The following is an 18,396-nucleotide window of genomic DNA, read 5'->3' as shown; positions in this document are numbered from 1 at the left end:
CCTTTACCTCTCAGAGAGAAAAAGGATGGAAACATGTCTCTCTGGATCTACAGAGAATAGGAAAGAAGAGGCTTTCATCTCCCACTCATGGATAAAAAATCAACATGCAGCTATTCTGGATAAAAAATCAACATGCAGCTATTCTGGATAAAAAATCAACATGCAGCTATTCTGGATAAAAAATCAACATGCAGCTATTCTAAGAATTAATCCATCTCAATAGTTACTAAATTAGTTTCTTTATATTTTTATCATCTTGACAGTCTCAAAGAAAACGTAAAATGAAAAGCTGAAGACATGATTTTCTTTAAAAAAAAATCTCTCTTAATCTTGGTGGGTTCTAAGTTCTGTTTTAATGTGGGAAGATAATCTCTTAGATGCTGTTTCTGTTCAAGACTCACTGATGGATATAAAGCATTTAGAAGCTGGTAATAAAGGGGAGGGTATAATTAGATAAAAAATGACACATGTTGGTTTCAATCTACTGGATGAATAGAATTTAGTTTAGAATTTAGTTTTTATGATATTGGAAATGGTTAGCTCTAACTTGGAAAAAATGAATGAAAAAGAATTTCTAGAGTAAAATATTAAGGATGAAGCAATTTTCAGAAGTTTCTTGTTCTCCTTCCCTTTTCAATGCTATGGATGTGGGCACTTGCAGTATCATGTGAAGGAGAGGTAAAACTGGAGGTCAAGATATGGGAAATTATTTTAATTTGAAATTGGCAAAATCTTTATGAAATCCCCTCTCTAGTCTCATGGTGCGGCATATACCATATAGTCACTATAATTTCTTATTTTATTGAGCAAAGGATTCTTCCTAATTTATTTTGCCATATGAAGCCACAGATACAGAAATAAACAGATCCCAGCAGTCATGAAACCTACTTCTATGAAGTTTCAAATATGGATTGCTATTTAAAAATAGATGCAAGAGTGTAAAATATCCTATAATGCTATATAAGTACACTACTAGAGACGTGTCTTAATAACTATGATGGCTGTATACTTCTATGTAAAAATAAATACACAGAATCAAGCAATAATATCATGAATAATATCAAGCATATGCGATACAAACTCTAGTCAAAGAGAGCTCACAGATAACACGTTAAGTACTTTGAAGATGTAAGACTCGGCTGAGGAATTATCTTCTACATGATGCCCTTCCTACTCCTCCACTCATCCCTCAACACCCACTAAAAAGGAATAACTCTTCTTTAGTGCCTGTATTTATACTACCTCTATTACAGCATCTCGAACAATTTATTGAATCAATCTTTTTCATGTTTTCTGACCAGCTGCCTCCCTAAATAAAAGGAATTATGCATTTTGTCTCCATGCCCCCAGAGATTAGCATGTTGCCTCGTCCATGGTGGAATCTCAGTAAACATTTGTTAATTTTATTTGATCAAAGATCTGAGTGTAGAAAAACTCCACAAAATGAATTTCTAGTTTGAAACAACTGTATTAGCAGTCCTATCTCTGTGCCTAAACTAACACTTGCTCTGACTACTTCAGATATCTGTTGACCCAGAATTACCAAGTATCATTATTGATGCAATATGTACTGCAGACAACTTTTGTGTTGCCTTGCCATTTCAAGCTCTCCTTTATCTTGAAATTAACATTCAGAGAATTGATGTCAGCTTTGAATGAGACCTTTGTTTATATTTTAAGAATTATAGAGTAAGAACTTTCTCCTCCTTGTTTACCTAATCTTGCTGTTGAAATTGTTTCTCACTATTCATCTCATATAGCAGTGTCTTAAAACAATAATAATCCCTGTGTGTTATCTCTCATGGGTCTGAGGTTAACCAGGATTAGCTAGGCAGCTCTCCATCGAAGTTTTTCATGAGTCAACAGTCAGTGGATGGCTGGAGTCATTTCAAAGGATTCTTTACCCACACAGTGAGCTTGATAATGGGCTATCATCTGGGAGGTCAGCTGGGGCTGTCATGCACAACTCCCAGATGTGACCTCTCTATGTAGCTAAACATACCCGCTGAGTTCCGAGGGTGAGCATGCCAAGAGGACCAGAGCAAAAGGGGTATGTCCTTTATGACCAAGTCTTGTAAGTCACATAGAATTATTTATACAAGAGTCATGAGGACACCCAGATTCAAGGGGATGGAACATAACCCCCCCACCTCTTGATGGAAAATATTTTAACCATCTCATTGTAAAAAGAGAATATGAGATTGGAGATCTTATTATACCCATTTTAGAAAATAAATTTTTCCCACGAATGGCAGATAGCTCTTCCAAATTGACCATATGCTTCTTTCTGAAAAGTTGAAATTAAAACTCAGGCCTCAGTCACTTCTTACTTTGAGAAGAGATAAACAGGATCTCTCCTGCCTAAGAAGCACAAAGAGCTAACCAGAAGAGCATGAAAGAACGAATCCAATACCCAGAGAAGAAGAGAGATGTGTCCATGTGTATCTGGGCAAATGGAGAGATTAAAAACATTTCTGAACAATGTATTTGCTAGTTCTAGTTTTTCATTACTTTTAATTATTCTTCCTATTTTGAGTTTTGTGATATAGCTATATCATTTCCTAAATCCATTTTGTAAAGAAGATTTGCTCTTACTTATCACCAGAATAGTTCATTAGACACATTATAATGTATTTCAATAATGCTTCACAAGCATTTTATGAGGAAATTCTTGTTATTTTTGAGTTTGCAATCACATGAGATCTGTGCTTTCACCAGCATAGAAGAAAAAATACTTATTATCATTTATTATGAGCAAGAGGCTTTCTGCCCATGTAATTCTATATGATTCAAAGAACTACTACCTCCTAACTCCAGCATACTTAAAGGACAAAGATGTCCCAAAAGTTAAAATGAGAGTTGAATGTTGCCACTCAGGCCCTATTATTAATGCAGACATTATACCTGTTTTCACAGATGTGTTTTTTATTTATGAACATGTTCATATTCCACCTCATTCTACAAAATATTTGAGGTGTAGTCTCATAGTTAATCACCAACTGAAGAAAAATACAAGTATATATACGAGCTTCATCATCTGACTGCACACCAACCATGTAGAAAGCTCAGTGTTAGGACCTGTAAACATCACAGAGAAGCAAGACGCGTAGCACTGTACTGTAGTCAAAAGACCACGACGCATAGCTGGAGAGAAAGAGCACACAAATCTATCTATCTATCTATCTATATATATATACATATATATATTATAAAAGAGACCATGTATGCATATTCATATCAAATAAGTGGCCCATTTGATATTTATCAAATTTAGAAAATGGCACTGAAAATTTAGCAATTCAAACAGGTTTTGAGAAAGATGTAAATCAAGTGATGTTTTAGGGGAAAGGTAATATTTGGTGGGGAGAAAGCCAAATGGTTTTAAGTGGTCAAGATACAAACAATAGGGGAACACGGTGGAACCACTGTCTCATACAGCTTCAGTAGAAGTTAAAACTCTGTTCTAGCACTCATTGCTAGGCCTTGATGTTATCCAGGTTCTACTTAACACAGCAGTGTGGAGTTGGCACACAAATTCTTATCTCCCTGCCTTCCTTAGGAGGAGAAAACAACAGGAGCTAAGACTAGAGAGGACAAGTGTTGTTTTGTTTTATTCTGTTTTTTTGTTTTAGGTCCATCGATTCACATATCAGATTTAATCCAGTGAGCAATGAAAATGATTACAGATTTTGAAGAATAATGAGAAAAAAATTAAAGTATGTAGTGCTCTCACGAAGTCATTGTACATATATTGTTTTGAGGTAAAGGATCTTTAGAATAGAATGTTGCCAGTAAGAATACAAGGCGATGGATTTAAAGTACTTTTATTGTGGCACCTGGGTGGTTCATTTGGTTAAGGATCAGACTCTTGATTTTGGCTCAGGTCATGATCTGAGGGTCGTGGGATCAAGTCCCATGTCTAGCCCAGTGTCTGGCTCTGCACTCAGGGGGAGTCTGCTTGAGATTCTCTCTCTCCCTTTGCCCCACCCAACCCCACCAAATGAATAAATAAATACTTTAAAAAACATAAAGTACTTTTACCAACAAACATGCAACTCTGGTCAACTGCATTAGCAATTAAAAACATACAGAAAAATGATCTCGTCAGAGAAAAAATGCTTTTTAAGGATTATTTTGTAAATCAGGTTGACAGCATTATTTTACCTCAACATTTAATTTAATGGAATTACTAAAACAAAGAGTAATAATGATGATCGTGATGTAATAGTCATAATAACAACAAGAGCAACCCCATAAGAAATATTTATTAACTTATGCCTACAATTTTGCAAACTTCTTGCCAAGGAAATAAGCAGAAATGCTTATATAATGTACGTGGTACAGAACAACTGTGACCCTCATTCTGGCTTCTTTTTTAAAGATTTTTTTTTTTTTTATTCATGAGAGACAGAGCGAGAGAGAAAGGCAGAGGGAGAAGCAGGCCCCCAAGGAGCAGGGAGCCCGACGCGGGACTCGATCCCAGGACCCTGAGATCACGACCCGAGCCGAAGGCAGACGCCCAACGATCTGAGCCACCCAGGCGCCCTCATTCTGGCTTCCAAATAAGCAGTTACTGTGGAAATGGGCAAACCAACAGTATCATAAAACTTCTCCCTATCAACACAGAACCTAGTAGGAAAGTCAAGGGGAAACTTTTGTGAATCCTCTTCATGCCTACATTGAACTTCATCAGGGATTGAAAGAGCCATCATGTTTTCTACCTTTTAGGGAAGAGCACTGAAGGGAGGATTAGTAAGCTTCATCAGACTGGAGAAGTTAGTCCTTCATACATGGCATTTAAATAACCTCAGGGATATTGTAGAGCCCAGATTCCACAGAACAACTGCATTCTTCTTCAGTGAATCTACCTACTCAGTCCATGTCGCTCCTCAACTTTATCCTCAAGTTGCAGTAAAGGGGACAAAAAATAATACCCAGTTCTTCAAGTATGGTTTTGGCAGCAGGTATATGGATGTTAGTAATTTCAAAGAAGATGAAAAAATTTTAGATAGTAACCCACACAAATCCATTATACTAAATAAACAAATGAAGATTGTGATAGGTAGGCAAATAAATATATAAGTAAATAAAATTATGGTCTGCCCAAAGTTTTTTAACATTGCCTGCTACCTCCTTTGCATGAACAAGACAAAAATAAATGCCATAGTGTTGCAGTCACTTTTAATTGTTTACCTATGAAACTACCCCACTATTTCTGCAACCTTGCAGAAAAGCCCAATTTCATTCATCACTGCCAAGTGCCCAGGCCTAGAAAGTGAATCATGATTGCTTTAGTTCCTTTTCAAAAATATTTTTAGTTTACTGTTGTAGCTAGAAAGTGACTATGGGATGGTATTTTGGTCAATGAGATGCAAGGAGCTTCACAGGAAGACTTTCTTCCCCATGAGTAATATAATAGACATTTGCCTTTCTGATCCCTTTTTTTTAGACTATAAGCTCTTTTGAGTATATGGTGCCTGGCATTCTTCAATTGATCTTTCAACTATGAGGGAAAAGCCAGTTGATACATAGGAAGCCAATCCAGAGTCCCTGATATTAGTATCTTCCATGAAGGACCTAGATGTCCCTACCTGAAGTCTACCTATTATATCAATATTACAGGTCTTTTAAGTGTAGTCAGGTTTCAATGGCTTTATTCTAACATATTCATGTAGAAATTAGAAAACATAACACAACCAAAGGCAGACAGAAAGAAAAGAATAATAGTAGGGAGACAGGAAGGAAAGGAGGGAGAGATGGAAGATTGTATGCAAAAGACAAGGAAGCCAGTTGGAAGAAAATGTTACCCTAGGAAAAGAAGTAAATATCCCCAGAAAAATTTAGCACTCCAGAAAAGACATGAATAAAATTGTAAGATAGATAAAACAAGTATGTATGAAGAATAAAAATTCAATATGCAAACTTTCCTCATTTTGTACAACTTCTTGTTGCCCAAACAACTGCCGGACTTTGAATTCAATGTAAGCTGGGGGTTAAAATGGAAATAACAGAGAGAAGAGTAGGATTATACCCAAAAGGTATTTGTTCATCCATAGCATCTAAAATCTTGCAAACAGAATTCGAGTGTGCTCAACCAAGGAGGATTGAATTGAATTTTGGATCAGACAGGAATATTTATACAGGTGTCCTAACAAGATGATCTGCATGCAACATTCTAACTCTAGTAGACAGCTGCAGTTTTACTTGCTGGCCTAGCTAATGCAAACCTAGTTCTAATTCTGTACTATAAATACTGTAGGACAGTCATCTGTTCATATAATGTCGAAGAAGCTATTTAAATAATGTGGGAGGTGGAAGTGTTTGGGATCCATCATGTGCTTATCCTCCCTCTAAAAATGACCAAAAAAAAAAAAAAAAGAAGAAGAAGAAGAAAAGAAAAGGAAAACAAAAAAGAAAAAGAAAAGAAAGAGAAGACTTATCTTTCATTCTGACTTGGAGACACAACTGGTGCGCCAGAATCTTGAAGAGTTCCATGCCGTTTTACTATGCTGCAGATGCTGGTGGGAAGATCTACAATTAGAATAGACTCCTCATTCTCAACTAGGCTGGAAGGGGCTCAGAATTGCCAAGCAGAGATAGCTACAATTTTTTATCATAAAGTGGAAATGGGTGCTCATCACAGTCAGCAAAAGAATCAGATTACTGAGATTAGTTTACCCAAAAAAACTCACGGTTTAGTTTGTTAAATAAGTTATTTCAAAAGATAAAATCAATAGGCAAATTAAAAAGAGTATCTGGCCAACATGTAAGCTGCCATACTAGAAAGCTGGGTCCTTCATTCATCTGTCACACACAGAACACCTGACTGAGGTGAGGCTTTGTTGCCCTTAAGAGGGGACCCTGCATATCACATGTGCATCGTGTGAATCTTCCTTCTAGCCTTTACTGATGGAACATGCAGACTAAGTGTTCCTGTTCTGGAGAAAGAGTAAAATCCGTACCTATAGAGAACTACTGGGTAGTGGCTCTAATTTTATATTAAGACCAAAGAACAACAACAACAACAAAAAAGACCAAAGAACATAGAATACTAGTATAGACAGCTGGTCAATGGGGGAAGGTATAAGGGAACGAATAAGAAAGTTCTCAAGTCCATCCTTCTTGGACTTTGGAATTGAAAATTCAGCATTTTCTGAATAAATGCTATCTGAGTTAGGTTTTATTTTTAGAATTTGTTTTGAAGTATAATGTACATACAAGAACATATACATATTATGCGTACCTAATTTGATAAATTTTAACAACCAGGAGATCATTTAAAAACACACACACACACACACATACATTATGATAGCCTCAGGAGCTCCCTTAGTGTTTCCTTTGGATTACTTCCCTTTCCCTGTCATTCTACTTTCCTCACTTAGAACAGCATCAGTGAGTTTTGCCTATTTTTGTACTTTTTAGAAATGGAAACATACAATACGTATTCTTTTGAGTCTGCCTTCCTAGAACAAACAATCCTAACATTTGTACGGAGTCTCTTCTTGCACCGAATATTGTGTTTGTGAGGCTCACCCAGACGGTTGTATGTATTGTAAACTGTTCAGTCTCATTGCAGTATAGTATTCCCTGGTAGGAATATGCCACTCATTCATTCTACAATAGATGAGCATTGGAGTAGTTTCCAGATTGGGGCTATTATAAATAGTCTTGCAATGAACATTCTTGTGCTCTTCTTTTGGTGACATTTCTAGGAGTTGAACTGCTGGATCATGAGTCATAAATATCTTCTGTTTTAGTAGATAGTACCAAATTGTTTAAAATTGGTTGCATTAATTTAAACTTCCATTAGCCATTATGAAAAGTCTGACCGCTCCAGATGCTCTACTACTGTATTATGTTTCATAGCAAAACTTTTCATTTTAGTCATCCTTGTGTGGTTGTATTGGGATACCAATTTATTTTAATTTGTGGTTCCCTGATAATTAATGAAATTGAGTGTCTTTTCATACATTTATCATTAATTTAACTCTTTTACAAAGTGCTTTTTCAAATCCTTTAAATCAATTTTTAAAATTAGGTTTTCTTTTCATATATCTTGTGAATGCACACAAGACTACCCCTTATTATAAAAGTGCCCTTACTAATCAGCAGGATAAGTTAATCTAATCTTTGGATATTTGTTAGCCTCCTTCTCTACCCAGCTCAGGGCTTATTCAAATAGCTCAAGAATAAGTAGCCTGTTGGCAGAAATATAATCTAAACACAGTCTCAGCAACATGGACTCTCTCTCACCAAGGCTGACTTTGCCTCAAGTCTAATTTGCTACCAAAAAATGACTACTACAGGACATGTGTAAAGGCTATCTAAAATACTGTACTTCTACATGGTTCTGTGTGCATCAGTCATTTCATCACAGAAGGCTTGCTGTTACCCTGGGCTCTATTTAGGAAATGACAGAATTTCCCTCTTTCATTACCACCAATAACTGTATCTCGTCATAACTCCTCCATTTATTTTCTCTTTTCTCTATAACCCTATGTAATCTTTTATTTTAAGGGAATGGAACACTGACAGTGGTGGGAAACTTACCTTCCCTCCTCTTTCTCCAAAACCTCTCTCTTGCCTAGAGCTCCCTGAGACTTCAGGGCTGTATAACCCAGAAAAATTCCTGTATTTTCTTTCTGCCAAATCTCATTCATGACTTGAAGTAGCAGTCATAGAACGGACAAATTCTTGATTGAAGGAAAGGAATAATGCTATAAATATCAGGAAAAATGATATTACTTCAAATACCTACATAATGTATTCTGCCTAATTCTCTCAGTGTTTTTCTTTTTTTTTAATTTTAACTGAGTGAGCTTGAAATCTTATTTAACCTCTCTAAGCCTTATTTCCCTCATCTGGTGGAGAGAGGGCCCACAACAGCAGTATCTCAGACTCGCTGTGATTAATTATTAAACGGCATGCCCACAAGTGACTCAGCATGGCATCTAGCTCCTTTTAAATATTGTTCAGTAAAGGTTAGCTATGTATAAGCCATGTGCTGTTATTCAACTAATTATAAAAGACAGCTAACAAGGGAGAAAGTCTCTGAGCTTTCCCTGTAGTGTTACTCAAACTAACTGCTACGTTTGTAATACTTGGAGCAGTGCTAGGGACATGTCACCAATAATTTCAGAAAATATCCTAACAATAACTCAAGTTCTGAAAGATCTTCAAAACGTGGGGCTGTGGAAGTCAGCTACGAAACCTAAGGAACTAGCTAAATTGACAGCATTCCCAAGGAGAAAGAGCCAGGTTAATGCCTGCTGCCAGAAATCTTTGCTCCTGCATTTCAAAACTCAGTGGAGGTCACAGATGAGACAGCCTCCCAGGGCCTCCTATAGCTTCCTAATATTGCAAGTTCCCCTGCTGTCCTGTCATGTCACATGCCAGCGATAAAAGCTTTCCCCTGTGCTCTTTCTCAGCAAAGCTCCATGGTCTTTGAATTTCAGATATAAAAGGAGACAAGTGCAACAGTGCATTACAGTGGCTTGAGGACCCAAACTGTTTTTGAAATCCTGTTTAGAGTCACAAATTGTAAACTCTGAGTGCAAAGGAGGGCCAAGATTTCAAGTGTCTCTTTTGTTGTTATTGCTTATAACTCATTTGAAAGCTGCACTGTGTGTGTGTGTGTGTGTGCATATGAGGACATGTGTGTGGGGGTGACTCTCATTTGTGATATGTATTCATGTACCTGCTATGGCTGTTGAACATCTAAGATGGAGAATTAAACAACTTCTGGAATTAGGAAGCCCTTAAAGAACATCTATTCAAACTCTGTACTGAAGATAGGACTGGACAACAGTGCTGCAAAATTCAAAATAAGGATTCAAACCTCATATAAATGTGTTCTCACTTGCACATCTAGGCAGAAAATCGGTAGTTGTTGTAGGGGCATTTCCTTCCTTCTGCATCTTGCTTGCTCTCTTTCACCACAACATCACCCCCAACACACACACACACACACACACAGGCACATGCACCCCAGATGAACCTCGTTTCCCATATAAGCCTCAATAGTTTTGCTTCTGAAGTTTATTTTCCTAAATGTTTTTCTTCCGCATAACTGTGTCTCTAAATCATTTACTTACACTAATTGAGAACCTACAATATATCAATATGCCAGGCATTGGACTGAGCTTTCAGTACATTTTGTAGAATAAATTATAGTTAAAGAGGCGATCCCATTCTGTTAGAAGAAAACACTCTCTTCTCAGAAATTCCATAGAATGTAAACTGAGCATTCCATATAGTCTACATTGTCTTCTGTGTTGCAGCATTCCCAAAGAGAAAGGAATGCTTTTGACTTTATTTTAAACCTTCCTAATTACATGTCACTCTATGTGGAACAATGTAAATATTTCAAAAATATTTTAAAAGAATAAATGAATAATAGAATGAATATAGCAAATGCATATTCTAGGAATCAATCTATTTTCCTAGGGAGCCATCTGCATTTAAACAGATACACATATCAAGGCAGCACCTTAATATCCAAGGTGCAATCTTAAAAATTCCTGTTATGTTCATTCACTTTTAATATAATAAAGTATTTACAGTGTTCCTACTATTTGCATGGCTGCAGAGTAGACAACTGAGATACAAAGATGGATTATAAAGACATATTTTTTTTTTTATTAATCTGTTAGCCAAAATCAATATGCAAACAAATAAATTCCAATACTTGGTAAAAAATGAAGAAATAGCAATTCAGGGTGCCTGGGTGGCTCAGTTGGTTAAGCGACTGCCTTCGGCTCGGGTCATGATCTTGGAGTCCCGGGATCGAGTCCCGCATCGGGCTCCCTGCTCGGCGGGGGGTCTGCTTCTCCCTCTGACCCTCCCCCCTCTCATGTACTCGCTCTCTCTCATTCTCTCTCTCTCAAATAAATAAATAAAAAAAATCTTAAAAAAAAAAAGAAATAGCAATTCAGAAGGTTGGTTAATTCTATTCAACAGGAGAACTGTTTTTGAAGGAGATGTCTTTGTTGGGTGTGTGTTCTTCTGTATAAAGGTGCAGAGTCAGGAAGAGAGCCTGGCATGATAAAGAAACTAAGATATGTGTTATTGAAATAGAATTGAAGTAATGAGGGGGATGCTGTTTGTTGTTGTTCTAGGAGATGTGGTCAAAGAAGTAAGTAGGGGCCATGATTTGGAAAGTCTTGTATTTATGCTAGAAAATTTTATATTCTAAGTTATGGGAAATTATAATAGGATGTCCAACAGTCTACTGACATTGTTTATAATGTAGTGATGGAAAGAATAGGCTCAGAATCCACAATGCCAGGATTTGGAACCCAGCTAGCAGTTAACAAGCTGTGAGACTTTGGTTAATTTATGGAAATTTTCTGTGCATCAGTTTTCATATTAAATGGTGATAAAAATATAACCTATATAAAAATATATATATAACCTTTATCTAGAGTTGTGAGAATTTAATTAGGTAATAAATGCAAATCACTTAGAGCAGTGCCTGTCTTATAGTAAACCCCAAACAAGTGTTACCTTTTATCCTTACTGGTTTTCTTGATATACCAAAGTGCTGGCAATGTCATGAATGTGAGAAGATCAAGGTTAGCGTTAGCAAATCAATGAAATAGAAGAATCCTATGATGAGGACTTCATACAACTTCTTATACATACTTAAGAGCAACGAATTCTGAAATGACTGTGTGCAAATTGTAAGGATCTTTATGAAGCAGATATGAGGACAGAAGCTGATGAGAATCTCCCATGTTATATAACCTTTGCATAAGTTTCAGTTGGATATTGACTAAGACCTTCTTTTGGAAAACTGGGATCACTCAAATTCTCAAAAAACTGCTAGTGTTGGCTTTCTGTGTGTTCTGCCAAAGAAAAATGCTGTGCTTTCTAACTGCTGAGAACTTACTTAGGGTGCCAAGATTTGCCCTGTATTAGAAAGTAGAGTAGGCAGAGTCATGGTTCTCCAAAGAAGTTCACACCCTAATCTCCAGAACTGATGAATCTGTTCTGGTATATAGGGCAAAGGGGAATTAAGGCTGCAGATGGAATTAAGGGTGCTAATCAGCTGATGTAAAGATAGATTATCCTGAATTATCCACATGGGCCAGTGCAATCAGAGTACTCAAAGTATAGGAGTCACAGTCAACGGGAGATGTGAGCACAGAAGAAAGATACTGAGAGATGTGATGGTACTGGCTTTGAAGATGGAAGAAGTGGGCCTTTAGAAACTTGGAAAGGCTAGGAAATGGAATCTCACATAAAGCTTCCAAGTGAGACTATAGCTTCACAAACACCTTGATTTTAGCCCCTTAAAATCCATGTTGGACTTCTCGCCTACAGAACAGTAAAATAATAATCTGTGTTGTTTAAGCCTCTAACTTTGTGACAATTTGTTACAGCAAACTGAATACCAATAAAAAGCTACTGTATATATATATTTAATATAACATATTATTATATAATATAATCATAATATGTAAAATATTATTACATGTAACTGTATATTAATATACAATCATATATAATACATAGCATTAATATAGTATATAGTATATATTATAAGCATACTATTATAATTATATAACATATACTCATAATAATATATAGTATTAATATAGTATATGTTAAATATTATAAATATACTATAATTATCATATGTATACTAATATGTATTATTAAATAACTATATAATAAAGAATCACATGTATATCCCCAAAATGGTTTTCTTTTATCTCTTTTTAAAAAATGCTTCACTGAAAGAGGGGGCACCTGGGTGGCTCAGTTGGTTAAGCATCTGCCTTTGGCTCAGGTCATGATCCCAGGGTCCTGGGATGGAGCCCCACATCAGGCTTCTCCCTCTCCCTCTCCTAGTTCTCTCTTTCTCTCTCTCTCTCTCTGTCAGATAAATAAAGTCTAAAAAGATGGTTTGAAAAATGTTTCACTGAAAGATATCTTCATGTCTAGTTTGGAAGAAATAAATTAATTAACAATTAGTTCTCAAAAATTATCTAGTGATGTAGATGATACTCATTTTACAGACTGAAAAATGAAGGCATTGTGAATTTAAGTAATTGTCCTAGGTCATAGAGTTAATATAAGTGGAAACAAGGAATCAAACTGGGTGAACCCACTTGAGAGCACATACTGTGTTGTTGTTTTTTTTTTTAATGTAAAAGATGATGGAAAGTTTCTATAATTAACAAATAAAATGGTAAAATATTTTAATTTTAGAACATGATTTGACATACATATACAGTGTGAAAGGTCTCCTAGAGTCAAGTTAGTTAACGCATCCATCATCCCATCTGGTCACTTTCTTTTTTTGGCGGGGTGGGGAGGTGAAAATGCTCAAAATCTACGCTCCTAGCAAACTGCAATTACACATTACAGTATTATCAGCTATAGTCACCACAGTATAAATTAGTTCCTCAGAAATTATTCATTTTTTAACTGAAAACTGGTACCCTTTACCAAACTCTAGCCATTTCCCCCCTAGGCAACCACTCTTCTTGTCTGTTTCTGTGAGTTTCATTTTTTTTTTTAAGATTCCACATGTAAGTGACACCATGCAGCATCTATACCTCTGTCTGGTTTACTTTAGTTAGCATAACACCCTCCAGTTTCACCCATGTTGTCACAAATGGCAGGGTTTTCTCCTTTTTTAAGACTGAATAATCTTCCAGTGTGTATTGTACATGTCTGTGCATATCACATTTTCTTTATTTATTCACCCACTGGCAGACACACAGATTGTCTCCATATCTTCCATATCTATCGTGAGTAACAATGGCATAAACATGAGGAGTACAGATAGTCTCTTTGAGATTGTGATTTTCTTTCCTTTGGACATATATTCACAAGTGGGAATGCTGGATTATGTGGGAGTCCTATTTTTAATCTTTTGAGAAATCTTCATCCTCTTTTCATAACAGCTATACCAATTTACATTCCCAACAGTGCACAGGGCTTCCCTTTTCTCTACATCCTTGCCAAAACTTGTTATCTCTTTTCTTCATGACAGCCATTCTAATAGCCACTCTAATAGCCATTCTAATAGGTGTGAGGTGATATCTCACTGTGGTTTTGATTTTAATTTTCCTGATGATTAGCAATGTTGAGCATCTTTTCATACATCTATTGGCCATTTGTGTGTTTGGGGAAAAGTCTATTTAAGTCTTTGCCTGTTTTTTGTTTTTTGGGTTATTTTTGTTTGTTTGTTTGTCTCACTATTGCTTTAATAAAGTCCTAAAAGATAGGCCATGACAGCATAAAACTGAGATTTAAATAACATTACAACTGGATTATTTCTGAATAGTGAAAGGCCATAAAGTTAGCAGACTTTCAATAAACATATAATTAAATTTTATAATAAGATAATGCAAGGCGCCTGGGTGGCTCAGTTGGTTAAGTGACTGCCTTTGGCTCAGGTCATGATCCTGGAGTTCTGGGATCGAGTCCTACATCGGGCTCCCTGCTCGGCGGGGAGTCTGCTTCTCCCTCTGACCCTCCCCCCTCTCATGCTCTCTCTCTCTCTCATTCTCTCTCTCAAATAAATAAATAAAATCTTTAAAAAAATAGGATAATGCAAGTATATTTTGCATATCTTCATTTCAATATATTATTATGAACCAACAGTGCATTTAGTTGATTATTAAGTTACTAATTATATTGTTTTTTCTTTTTTTCAGGTACAGAATCTAGTGATTCATCACTTACTTACAATACCCAGTGCTCATCACAAGTGCCCTCCTTAATACCCATCACCATTTAACCCGTCTCCCTGCCCACTTCCCGTCCAGTAACACTCAGTTTGTTCTATACAGCTGAGAGTCTGTTTTCTGGTTTGCCTCTCTTTTTCACCCATGTTCATGTTGTGTTTCTTAAATTCCACATATGAGTAAAGTCATATGGCATTTGTCTTTCTCTGACTTATTTCACTTAGCATTATACTCTCTAGCTCCATCCATGTTTTTGCAAAGGGCAAGATTTCACTCTTTTTTATGGCTCAGTAATATCCCATTGTGTGTGTGTGTGCGTGTGTGTGTGTGTGTGTGTGTGTATATATATATATATATATATATATATATATACCACTTCTTTATCCATTCACTTATTGATGGACACTTGGTCTACTTCCATAATTTGGCTATTGTAAATAAAGCTGCTATAAACACAGCAGTGCATGTATCCTTTTGAATTAAATGTTTTTGTATTCTTTGGGTAAATAACCAGTACTGTGATTACTGGATCATAGGGTACTTCTATTTTTAACTTTTTGAGGAACCTCCATACTGTTTTCCATAGTGGCTGCACCAGTTTGCATTCCCACCAACAGTGCAAGAGGGTTCCCTTTCCTCCACATCCTTGCCAACACCTATTGTTTTCGTGTTGTTAATTTTAGCCATTCTGACAGGTATGAAGTGATATCTCATTGTAGCTTTGATTTGTATTTTCCTGATGATCAATGATGTTGAAGGTCTTTGCCTGTTTTTTAATTGGGTTATCTATTTGTTTGCTATTGAGTTGAGTTCCTTGTATATTTTGGATATTAATCCCTTATCAGATGTGTAGTTTGCAAATATTTTCTCCCATTGTATAGATTGCCTCTTCATTTTGTTAACAGTTTATTTTGCTATGCAGAAGCTTTTTAGTTTAATGTAGTCCCACTTGTTCATTTTGCTTTCATTGTCTTTCCTTTTGGATCAAATCCCAAAAAAGTCATTACCAGGACTGATGTCAAGAAGTTTACCTTCTATGTTTTCTTCTAGTTTTATGGTTTCAGGTCTTATGTTCAAGTCTTTAATCCATTTTGAGTTAATTTTTGTATATGATATAAGATATGGGTCCAACTTGATTATTTTGCATGTGGATACCCAGTTTTCCCAAAACCATTTATTAAAGTGACTATCCTTAGGCACGTACTGAATGGAGCATTGGGTGTTATACGCAAACAATGAATCATCGAACACTACATCAAAAACTAATGATGTAATGTATGATGACTAACATAACATAATAAAATAAAATTTTTTTAAAAAGTGACTATCCTTTCCTCATTGTGTATTAAGGATTTGATTCTCATTCTCACCACTTCTATTCAACATAGTACTGGAAGTCCTAGCTAGAACAATTAAGTAAGAAAAAAAATAAAAGGCATCCAAATCTGAAAAGAAGAATAAAACTGTGTTTGCAGATGACATATTATCTACAGAAACCCCTAAAGACTCCACCAAAAAAGACTATTAAAACTAATAAATTCAAACAAAGTTGTAGGATACAAAATCAGTATTAAAAAGTAAGTTTTGTTTCTATACACTAATGCTGAATTATCAGAAAGAGAAATTAAGAAAATAATCACAATAGGATAGAAAACAATACTTAGGAATAAATTAACCAAGGAGGTGAAAGATCTGTACACTTAAAACTCTAAGACAATGATAAAAGATATTGAAGGTATCACAAATAAATAGAAATATATTCCTTGTTCTCAGGTCAGAAGAATTAATACTGTTAAAATGTACATACTACCAAGGTGGTCTATGGATTCAGTACAATACCCATCAAAAATCCAATGGTACTTTCCACAGAAAGAGTAAAAGCAATTCTAAAATGCATGTGGAACTACACATGACAATAGCCAAAGCAATCACGACAAAGCTGGAGGAAGCATCACACTTCCTGACTTCAATCTATATTATAAAACTATAATAATCACAGTGGTATGGCATTAGCATCAAAACAGACATAGATCAATGGAACAGAAGTAAGCCCATACACATATGGTCAATTAATGTTCAACAAAGTCACCAAGAATACACCAGTTGAGAGCACATGCTCTTAATGACCGATGATCCTGCCTTTCACTCTATTCCAGCAGTTGAGTCCATGGCATGTGAAGCCTAAGAAGCTTTCAGAGTAATCCTGACATTCACTTCTAATTGTGAGGCATTACTTTAAAAAACTCCATTTGCTGCTTCGTGGGCAGACTTAGACCCACAGTATCAGCTTTTTCCCCCCTTCATACACAAAAGGGATGGAAAATTGAATAAAAGTCCCAGTTACATTAAAGGGCTTTCCTGCTTGAAATGAAAAATTAAATGAGATACTGCCATAATACTTCCTGCACAGTACAATGAAACGATTTTTATGAAACAGTAGTTTGTATCTCACTTTTTAATCCTGAGCAATAATACTGTGTAGAAGAGTGAGTCAAATCTGACACTTTAGCTTCAACATCTAAATGTGCTAAACCTCATACATGTACAGCATGAAAACACTCTAAACACTTTGGGGCAACTATCCAATGCAATTTTAAAGTACCTTTTCATATTATTTTTATAACATTGTTGTCAAAAAGACCTCTAAGGTGAGGAATGATGTTATTTTTCCCTATTTGATCCAGAAAAAACTTAAGTATCAGAAAGTGGTAAGACAAGTAAGGCGACTATTGGTTCAAAAATACGTGTCTTCTAATACCATATGATTTCACTGATATGTGGAATTTAACAAACAAAACAGATGAATGTAGGGGGAGGGGGGAATAGAGAGGGAAGTAAACCATAAGAGACTTAACTATAGAGAACAAAATGAGGGTTGGATCGAGGAGAGGTGGATGGTGGGATGGACTAAATGGGTGATGGGTATTAAGGAGGGCACTTGTGACGAGCACTGAGTGTTGCATGTTAAGTGATGAGCCGCTAAATTCTACTCCTGAAACCAATACTACACTGTATGTTAACTAACTAGAATTTAAATAAAAACTCAAAACAAACAAAAACTTTATAATTATTGGGGGAAAAATACATGTCTTATGGATTCCTATCTTGTCATCTGCCTTTGCCTAAAAATGGTTATTCTCAGATTTGTAAAATTCATGGTCACAGTATTCAGCTCAGCAAATCATTTCTCTTGCACATGCATTACGAATAAAAGGTATTTCATAGACCAAGAGGCCCTGATCAAGAAGATAAGATGTTACATAAACAAGCATCTGGTAGTCGTCAACCAAGATTTACCAAACCCTATATAAGGAAAACGGGCCTCGGGCCCAGCAAAAGTAAATGCATCCTGGTGAAACCAGTCACCTGAACACACTGGGACTAAGAAGGTATGAAGAGCTGCTTACCGTGAGTGCAGAGAAATCAGAGGAGTAAAGCAGGTGCTGCAACAGCAAGTCCTTGCTGCCTGTGAAGAAAGAGAAACGTGCAAATGGAAAATGATGACTTGATTAAAATGTTCTCCCATACCTCTATTATGACATGAATGGACAATCTTTTTCTTGAGCCACATTTTCTTCATATTTAAATAATTCTCTGGTGTTCTGAATTCACTCTTCAGACAATAAGTAAAGCCGAGTTCGCTCCTCAGACAATAAGTAAAACATGCTCCCTGAAGAAGGACTCTCATCCC

This window comes from Mirounga angustirostris, unplaced genomic scaffold (assembly GCF_029215605.1).
Source record: "Mirounga angustirostris isolate CCGP_5_RB_7025 unplaced genomic scaffold, mMirAng1.0.hap1 SCAF_13, whole genome shotgun sequence".
NCBI lineage: Eukaryota > Metazoa > Chordata > Mammalia > Carnivora > Phocidae > Mirounga > Mirounga angustirostris.
This window is presented reverse-complemented; position numbering follows the sequence as displayed.